General features: G+C 33.2%; 1 long non-coding RNA gene across 1 annotated transcript; it reads left to right on the top strand.

Annotated features, from left to right (window-relative positions):
* Window positions 1-5,788: 5,788 nt before the first annotated feature.
* On the top strand, window positions 5,789-6,566 carry LOC113768607. The gene is made up of 2 exons (XR_003468092.1): window positions 5,789-5,966; window positions 6,247-6,566. It is a non-coding gene; the product is annotated as an uncharacterized LOC113768607 (long non-coding RNA).
* The last annotated feature ends 2,042 nt before the right edge of the window (window positions 6,567-8,608 follow it).

Below are 8,608 nucleotides of genomic sequence, written 5' to 3' on the forward strand. Positions count from 1 at the left end.
GTAGAAGATATATTTTACTTACATGAGGCTTGTTTTTTAACCCATGAAGATTGCGGATCCAATCATTGGCACAAAGTTGCATTTGCACCATTTCAACCAACATATAAGCACATCGATCATCAATTATTCTACCACTAGCACTGAAAGTAGATTCGGAGGCCATGGTTGTAACTAGAATAGTGAGTATATCACTTTCCCCATGAGTGGCCTCGGTGATGAGTTAAGAACCTCAGTGATGAGTTAATAGCCTCGGTCAAGTCCCATACTCCCAAGTCCCACCACCTTGCTGGATGCTTTTGAGAAGGCTAGGTGTAAAGAGAATATGATTGAAGCATTAATCAATAAACTGAAAATTAGCTTCAAAAGGAGCCCTTAATTTCCCTCTATAGCACCTGCATTGCAACATTTTGCAGAGACAAGTAAGAAAACTTTTGCCACTACACAGAGCTCTATCAAGAACATTTCACCTGCTAAAATTTGATTAAGAAAAGCTAATAAACTATCTTTTAAATGTAGGGATAAGTATGGGGTTGGTAATGTTTGTAAGGAGAAAGAAGCACATCTATTAGTAGTAGATGATGAAGCTCAATTATGTAAGAAGAAGTGATTGAATATCAAGGTAAAAAAATGCAAAAAAGAGGTCGAGTTTTCACTGCATTCTATGATACGGGAAGTTATGCAATGCATTATAAGGTTATCTTGTGATGTTGCAGGGAAGGAGATTAGAATTTTAATAGGGGGATAATATCAAAAACCTCCCTTGAGATTTCTTCTAATATCACTTAACATTCCTGAGCTTTTAAAAATATTACTTACTTTCCCTAATAATTATAAAAAAACTATATTGACCCTCACTTGATACATAATTCACATATCAAATAAAAGAGCTCAATTTTTTTTTTAAAAAACAAAGGAAACAAAAGTCACTTTCTTCTCTTTTTCTTTTCTTCAACATTTTCTCTTACTTATTTTTTGGATGACTATGCAATATTTCATTTGTAAATTATAATAAATTGAATATTGTTTATCTTTTACTTTTTGTGATTATGATAGAATGGTGTATGATTTATTTACTTATTTTGAATTGATTTTCATAGTGATCAATATAATTTAAAGGTTTGGACAGGGGGTAAGAAGAAGTTGGAAGAAAATATAAAGTTCATAAGAAATTGGTTTTGAGCATATGGAGTTATATTGGTGCAAGTGTATTTCTTTGCAAATATCTTTTTATTTTTCAAATTTATATTTTTATAGGTTATAGTATTATGATGTGATAGTACTACTAGAGATTTTTTTAGGTAATGGTTTTCTTGAAATAAACAAAGTAGTTTAGGAATATTTTTATTTAGCAAGTAAAGGTAGTTTAGGATTTTTAAAACTTTTGTTTTACAAATAACAGAAAGAAGGGAGATAAGTAATATTTTCAAAACTTTAAAAGTGCTAGGTTATATTAAGAGAAACTTGAGAGGAGATTTTTGATATTATCTCTTTTAATAGATGGAGATAGCTCCCACAATTTCATCACAGTAGCCCAATTTGATCCCTTTAGTTGGACCAACTGGATCCTTTATTAGCTGTCAGAAGTTGACGAGTGAAATCTAGTTTGTCCCAAACTTCCCCAAAAACTAATGCTCACATGATCAAGTGAAATAAATCACTGAGTTTGGCTACCAAAAAAGGACTAAATCCCTCTTTAGGCTGTAGGTTAGGGGTTCAAACGCTACTTACAGTGAAAAAAATTTAAAGAATGTGCCAAAACACGCCTTTGATCTAGACAGATTCTTATACCTACTAACCCCCTCTTTAGACTCTCCTCCCTGTAGATTAGGATAGATTATATTATATAAATCTTATCATTGCTGTAAAAAATATCAAGTGAAATAACTTTTTATTAATATATTAGTTTTTCTAACATTTTCACCCCCTCCCAGCATACTTCCCACCTCCAATGTCTAGATCTGGAATTCGATCTCTGAATTTAGCATATTGAGAATTCTAAGAACCCTCACTTGAACACTGAGCCAATCTCAATAGGTACATGATTAAGTGACTTAAATATGCAAAACCTAAATATTAAGAGAATAGATTGAATAAAAATGTTAAATAAAAAGGATTAATGGCCAAACTGGAGTTATGTAGCATGCAAGGTATAAAAAAGGTGATTTAGTTATTTGAAAAGTCAAAATATTGGGGGAGAGGCCAGACTCATAACTATTCATCAATTGAGAGCCGTTTGTTTTAGCACAAAGAATAACAAATTATGCTTTTATCGCAACTGGCAAATATTGAAGTTTTGCCATGTTTTCTCTATTAATTAGGGTTGTCTTCAACTTGTTCTTTTCTTTTCTTTCTTTTTGGGTAAAGATAACGAAGGCCGTCCACAATTTCATCTGTAAAGCTCTACATGCAGTATTAAAACAAATTCAAACTCAATGACTATTACAAGCAATGCAATTTGCCTCAGTTAATATCGCATGCACATCACCATCCTAGAGGTATTCTCATCATTTCTAAAAAAAAAGTCCGAATACACTTATAAAAGTACAATCAGCGATTCAACAAAGAAAAATAAAAATTAAACAATTTACTAACTGATTTGGTTAATCAAACTTAGAACACATTCTCAACCATCAAGCAGCTTAATGGATATTCAATCAGCTATGAAACATCATTCTTTGAGGGCTACTTGATATATGCAATGCGACCCCAAAAAAAAAAAAAAAAAAAAAAAAAAAAAAAAAAAAAAAAAAAACCTCTCCAGTTGGGTTGTAGTTTGATTCATATTTAATCATCTACTTGTACTATTAATTTTTCTGTAATGTATATTTTTTTTATTAGGCTGCTTTAATGTATGGCATCATCAGTAAACAAAGAACTATTAACGGATATCAATAAAATGTAATAACCTTTCCCCTTTAAATTTGGATTCTTCTCAAATCCTACGGAAATTTTTACTTCTGTTGCTTTTGAACATGGTAAATATTGAAATCTCATATCTATATGTGTATGCGTGTGTGTCCGTTGAAACCACAAGTTTGAATTAGTGAATTAGTGGATTAGATTTCGTATTTCAGTAATGTCCTCAACATGTTAATTTAATATGTAATTTAATTTATGATAATTGAGGCTATTTATGTAAATTCAATATTAATGTTGTTTCCTTGATTTTCTTCAAGAATAAGTTTGTATAAGAAAGCAATTACTAGGGAGGGAGTTTAGACTTTCAATGGCTAAACTTTTGGTACCACAATAAGAATCATAGCAATAGTGTGGAAAGAATAAAAGAAATTGTTTGGAAAAGAAGTTTTAGAAATTAATGTGGTAACATGTTTGGAAACTAAAAAAGAATATCATATGAATTTATTATTCAACATGATTGCATAGAAAACTTCAGAAAGAGTTTAAAGTTAAACATTACATGAAAACTAACCTTGAGATTATATTTATTATCGAATATCGTTGAGATAAATTTCCTTATTGGAGAAATATGTCGGTTTTTGGAGAACTTTTAGGAGTTATTATAAAAATAGCATTTCATTGAATTAATTTTCCTTGAGGAAGAGCTCAAACTGGAAATTTCTTAAGGCCAATTATCTAAAATTATGCTAGAGCTTATATATACTATATTAAAAGCACAAGTTTGAATTAATGGAATAGTGCATTAGATTTTGTTGTCCAATAATGCTCTCAATATGTAATTTAATATGTAAATTCAGTTTATGATAAGCGAGGCTATATATGAAATGTCAATGTTAAAGTTGTTACCTTAATTTTCTTGAAGAATAAAACTTCGTATTCGAAAGCATTTCCTAGGGAGGGAATTCAAAGTTTTCATGGCTATACTTTTGGTGTCACAATAAGAACCAGAGCAATTGTGTGGAAAGAATAAAAAAAAAATTAGAGATCCCAGGTATTAGAAGTCATATGTTCCAATCCCCCTACCTCTATTCCGATCCTCTTACCTCCTCCCTATTCTCCTGCTAGGGACAAAAAGTGGAAAGAATAAAAGAAATTGTTTGGAAAAGAAGTTTAGAAATTTACGTGGCAGTATGTTTGGAAAACTAAAAGGAATACCATTTCAATTTCTTATTCAACATGATTGTAGGAATCTTGGGAAAGAGTTTAAAGTTAAACATCACATTTAGATATGTCGTACCTATTGATTTTAGATCTATATGTATCTGTCTCGTGTCTATTTGATAAATTTTTTTGTTATTAGTGTTGATTTACTAAATAAGATAATCTTTTGGAAAAATTGCCAATTTGGTCCCTTAACTTTTTCACTTAAACCAATTTCATCCTTCATGATTTTTTTTTTCGCCAATTTAGTTCTCAAACAATTTTATCGGGTTTACTGTATGACTTAATGGGCAGCGCCACCATATTTTATGTATTTCGCTCGATAGGCTAGGGGTATAATTGGAATGACAAGCTCCATTGTCTAATTATAGGGATTATAAGAGAGACTTTTAGACGGTTAAGGACAAAAACCTCTGAAAATTGAAAGGGGTCAGCAGTAGATAGCACTTTTGCAATGTCCTCTTATTCTGTTCGCAATTCTTTGAATTGCTGTTCCTCTTATTCTGCACGCACCTTGCCCGATTGATCTTCGTCATGGTCCGCAAATTGCATCCTATAACAGCGCTTGCCCATTATTCCGTCCTAATATCCTCCTCAGTCCTCACTGCCTTATTTGAAGGAAATGCATCCACTAAAACTTAGAACCATGCTCTCCACTACATTAAAATGCACATTTTGGTCAAACACTTTCCCAACACACAACCCTTTTAATCCAAGAAAGCCTTTTTCTTCTTCTGCTGTAAAATATCCCAAACAAGAAGAAACCCCTGCACAAAAGCCAGCACAAATAGTACACTGGTCCGGCCTTGACAACTGGAGAAGTAGCCTCTTAATCACAACCGTTTCTGGGGACCCAATAGCCCATAAACACCCCGATACAACAATCATTCTCAAATTCTAGAGAAACCGGCGAGAATGGTTCAATTTCATGTTCAATTATTGATTGGGGCAGTTGCTCTTCTTTAGCAGAGATGGGGGCTGTGGTGCTATTTATTGCTGACCCTCTTCAAAAATCAAAGGTTTTTGTCCTCTTCAATTTTCAGAGTATTTTTCCTTAATCGTTTAAAAGTCTCTGTTGTAATCCCTATAATTAGACAATCGAACTTGTCATTCCAATTATACCCCTGGCCTGCCATGCGAAATACATAAAATGTGGTGGCGCCACCCAATAAGTCCTACATTGAACTCGATAAAATTGTTTGAGAACTAAATTGATGAAAAAAAACTATAAAGGGCGAAATTGGTTTAAGTGAAAAAGTTAAGGGACCAAATTGACAATTTTCCCTAATCTTTTCTATAAACAAAAAAAGTATGTCCATGTCATGATAACTAATTTCATATAGAATTTAAGGATTACAAGATTTTTATTCAATTGTCTGAATTTGACTTTTTCTCTTAATCTAATCTATTATTCTGTCAACTTGTTGAGCTTCTTAAAGTAGTCTGAAATAGACTATTAATCTTTGAAAATATTTCCTTCCTCATTATTATAGATTTTTAGCAATATCTTTACTATACTAAAAAGTGAGAGTTCGGATTGCTACAGTGAAAATGGGCCAGTTGTACCGTGATTTGTGTGAGCTTGAAGGGCGTTTTGGTCTTTTGATGATGGGTGGCGGTGGCTTTTCTGGAATTTTCATGAACTCTATGGGGTGTTTGTTGGTTGTTTGATATTTGGGCAGCTTGGGGACACGTTGATGCAGACAAGGCTCGGTGAATCGGTGGACACTCCTTGCATTGCCTTCTCTCTCTCTCTCTCTCTTCCTTGCTCTCATTTTCAATCATTGCTCTCTTCTAATTATCCCTCTCTCCCCTTCTCTTCCAAATACCGGACCAACTTCTCCCTTTCACTTGCTTACACCTTGCGGCACAAATCAGGAATCAAGGTAAATCTCTCTCATCCCCTAGACACCATCCCTCCTTCCTCCAGGCTCCAGCCCACCGCCCTTGCAGCCCCTTACTATGTGTATTACCAGCTTTTGTTTCGTGAGATTGGGTTGGACTTGGTTTTTGGAGCTTAATCCCCTCCCATTCCTCTTCCTCTTCTTTGCTTACATAAAATTGTGTCTTTTTTTTTTACAATCAAATTGTTTATGTTTTTTTGTGGATTTTATTTCAGTAGGTTTCCGTTAATCAATTTGTACCTTTTTTTTTTTTTGCAAACAGTAAATTCTCGACAAGTTGAAACATGCTAACGAAAGGAAAATGGAAGGAAGGGACTCACTTTGGTATCTCTGAACAGGTTTATATCAATCAGTTTGCGTTACAATTGTCAAAGGTTAAAGGAATTTAGCTTCTTAGATTCCAGTTAAGAAGAAAGACTTTGGGTAGTGGACGTCGATGTTAGTGCTGAACCACTATAAATTTTCTTTTTAATTTTACTGCATCTTATTTATAGTTTGTTTCTATTAACTTATCTACTTTTAGCTTTATAATTGTTTGGTTGAGTTGGGACAGGTTAATCTGTCCAAAGAATTACTAATTTACTATCATTGGCATATCAATCTATTTCCCTTTAGGTTGGCCTATGTGGGAGAACAATACACACACAAACAATTTATTTCTTTTTTTTTTTGGGTGTCACTCAAACCCCTGAGGGACAAAAGTATCCTGTAATATGCTAACAATTTATATACTCTTTTGGGCAAAAATATTCCATACCAATGAACCACTGAAATGGTGTCACTCAAGCAATGAAAGTGGGAAGAAAGGAAAGATGAACTGGAATTGTTCGTTCTGCAACTTCGGTTCAAATAATCCAATATGTGGCGACTGCAGAGAGAGTGCAAGAAGAATGATTGTCTTAACCAATAAACTTCAGAATGAGAAAAGATTGGACTTTGCCGAGAAGTAACGTGACTAATAAGCAAGGCTACACATTACATGTATGTATAGCCATATGGCTTTTAGTTGTACCTAATTTTAGGCATTACTTACTAATTAATGCTACATTAAGAATATTAGATAATCATGCCTTTTAGTTCTGCCTAATTTTAGGCATTACTTACCGATTAATGTTATATTAAGAATGTTAGATGACTTGATTTCAAGATCATGTTTATCTGTGCAATTAGGAAAAAAACACACACTCACCCACGTGCCTACTATATCTAACAAAGAAAAAAAAACACGCAAATATAACAGAAGAATAACGAGTCTCAGCTACCTGACGCATGGCGTCAGGGCTGAAAAACTAGTAATTATCAAATTTGTCTAGTATGCTTTTGGATAGTGTTTCAAGTTGTTGGGCATGATCATTTAGGCTAGTTTGACTAACAAGGAGTGTAAGTGGTGTGTTAAACATAATTATGGAGTGCCAAATTCATTCCCTAATAAAAATGTAAAAAGATGAATACTGGTGTCTCATGTGAAGATTGATACATTCTCTCAGCAAATTTCTAATCAAAAAATTTTACAAAGTCTAATTGAAATTCAAAGTAATTCCTATCATTTCAATATAATTAACACCTAATTTTATTTTCCTAAAAATAAATAGTAACTTTGAAGAATAGCTAATCAAGGTAATACCTTTTGGAATATTTTTCTCCTTAATAATCTTGAGAGTAAATAATTTCATGCATTTAGCACTAAAGAAACGATATCTGGAGCACAGTATTTACATATTTTTTTACTTAATGGCAAAAGAATCACGGTATTGCAAGTCCAAAACTAACTCTTCGAAGAATAAAGAACTCTATCCCAAATCAAATAAATGAGAAACTAATATTTATTTAAGAAAAGCAAATGGAAGAGAAAAAAATTGAGGACTTTGGTTTAAGTTTGCCATTTTTATGTGTTCTCATTAGCTAATTGATTTAGAAATCTATAATTTGACTACAACATTTGCTACTTATTAGGATCCCCATATAATTTGGCTTATTTTAGGTGAAAATCTAAGGAAGTTTCACCTATAGTAGATGTTGTGCTTTCAATGAATATGAGTTCATAACTAAAAGGTACTAAATTTATTTGGAGAACAATTGTTGCATCATTAACCACTAGCATATACAACACTTGTAAAGGAAATATATCTATTCCATAGCAAATTAGTGAAAACTTCTCACTTCAAGTTAAAGATTTTCCTCACGGTTCGGATGCTATCAGCAGCTCCATCAACTCCTAGCTTGTTCCCCTTGTTGGTCTCTTTCCTTGTTTGATTCTTTCCTTGTTTGATTCTATGCACATAATTCTCGTGATTGAAACCTGAAACTAACATGCAACTCCTTAATCCTCGCTACTTGATATCTTACTACTAATTTCATTCGTTTTGTAGCGACAAAATTGCAGCAGTAGCAGTACGGCAGTACAAAAATAAACCAGCGTAACTCAAGCTATATTTGTCCAAAAACTATAAATTGGTGCCATTATAAACGAGACTCAGAGTACTACAAATCTCCAAAAGACATCATTTTGCGACTCGGACCACAACTTGTCTAAATTCAGTCACAATTCTTGGGGGGGGAGGGGTTGGGTTTGGGTTTATAAGTCCCTGGGAGGACCTCAAAAGTTGCCGGCTTTTGAGGTTTCT

Source organism: Coffea eugenioides, chromosome 4 (assembly GCF_003713205.1).
Source record: "Coffea eugenioides isolate CCC68of chromosome 4, Ceug_1.0, whole genome shotgun sequence".
NCBI lineage: Eukaryota > Viridiplantae > Streptophyta > Magnoliopsida > Gentianales > Rubiaceae > Coffea > Coffea eugenioides.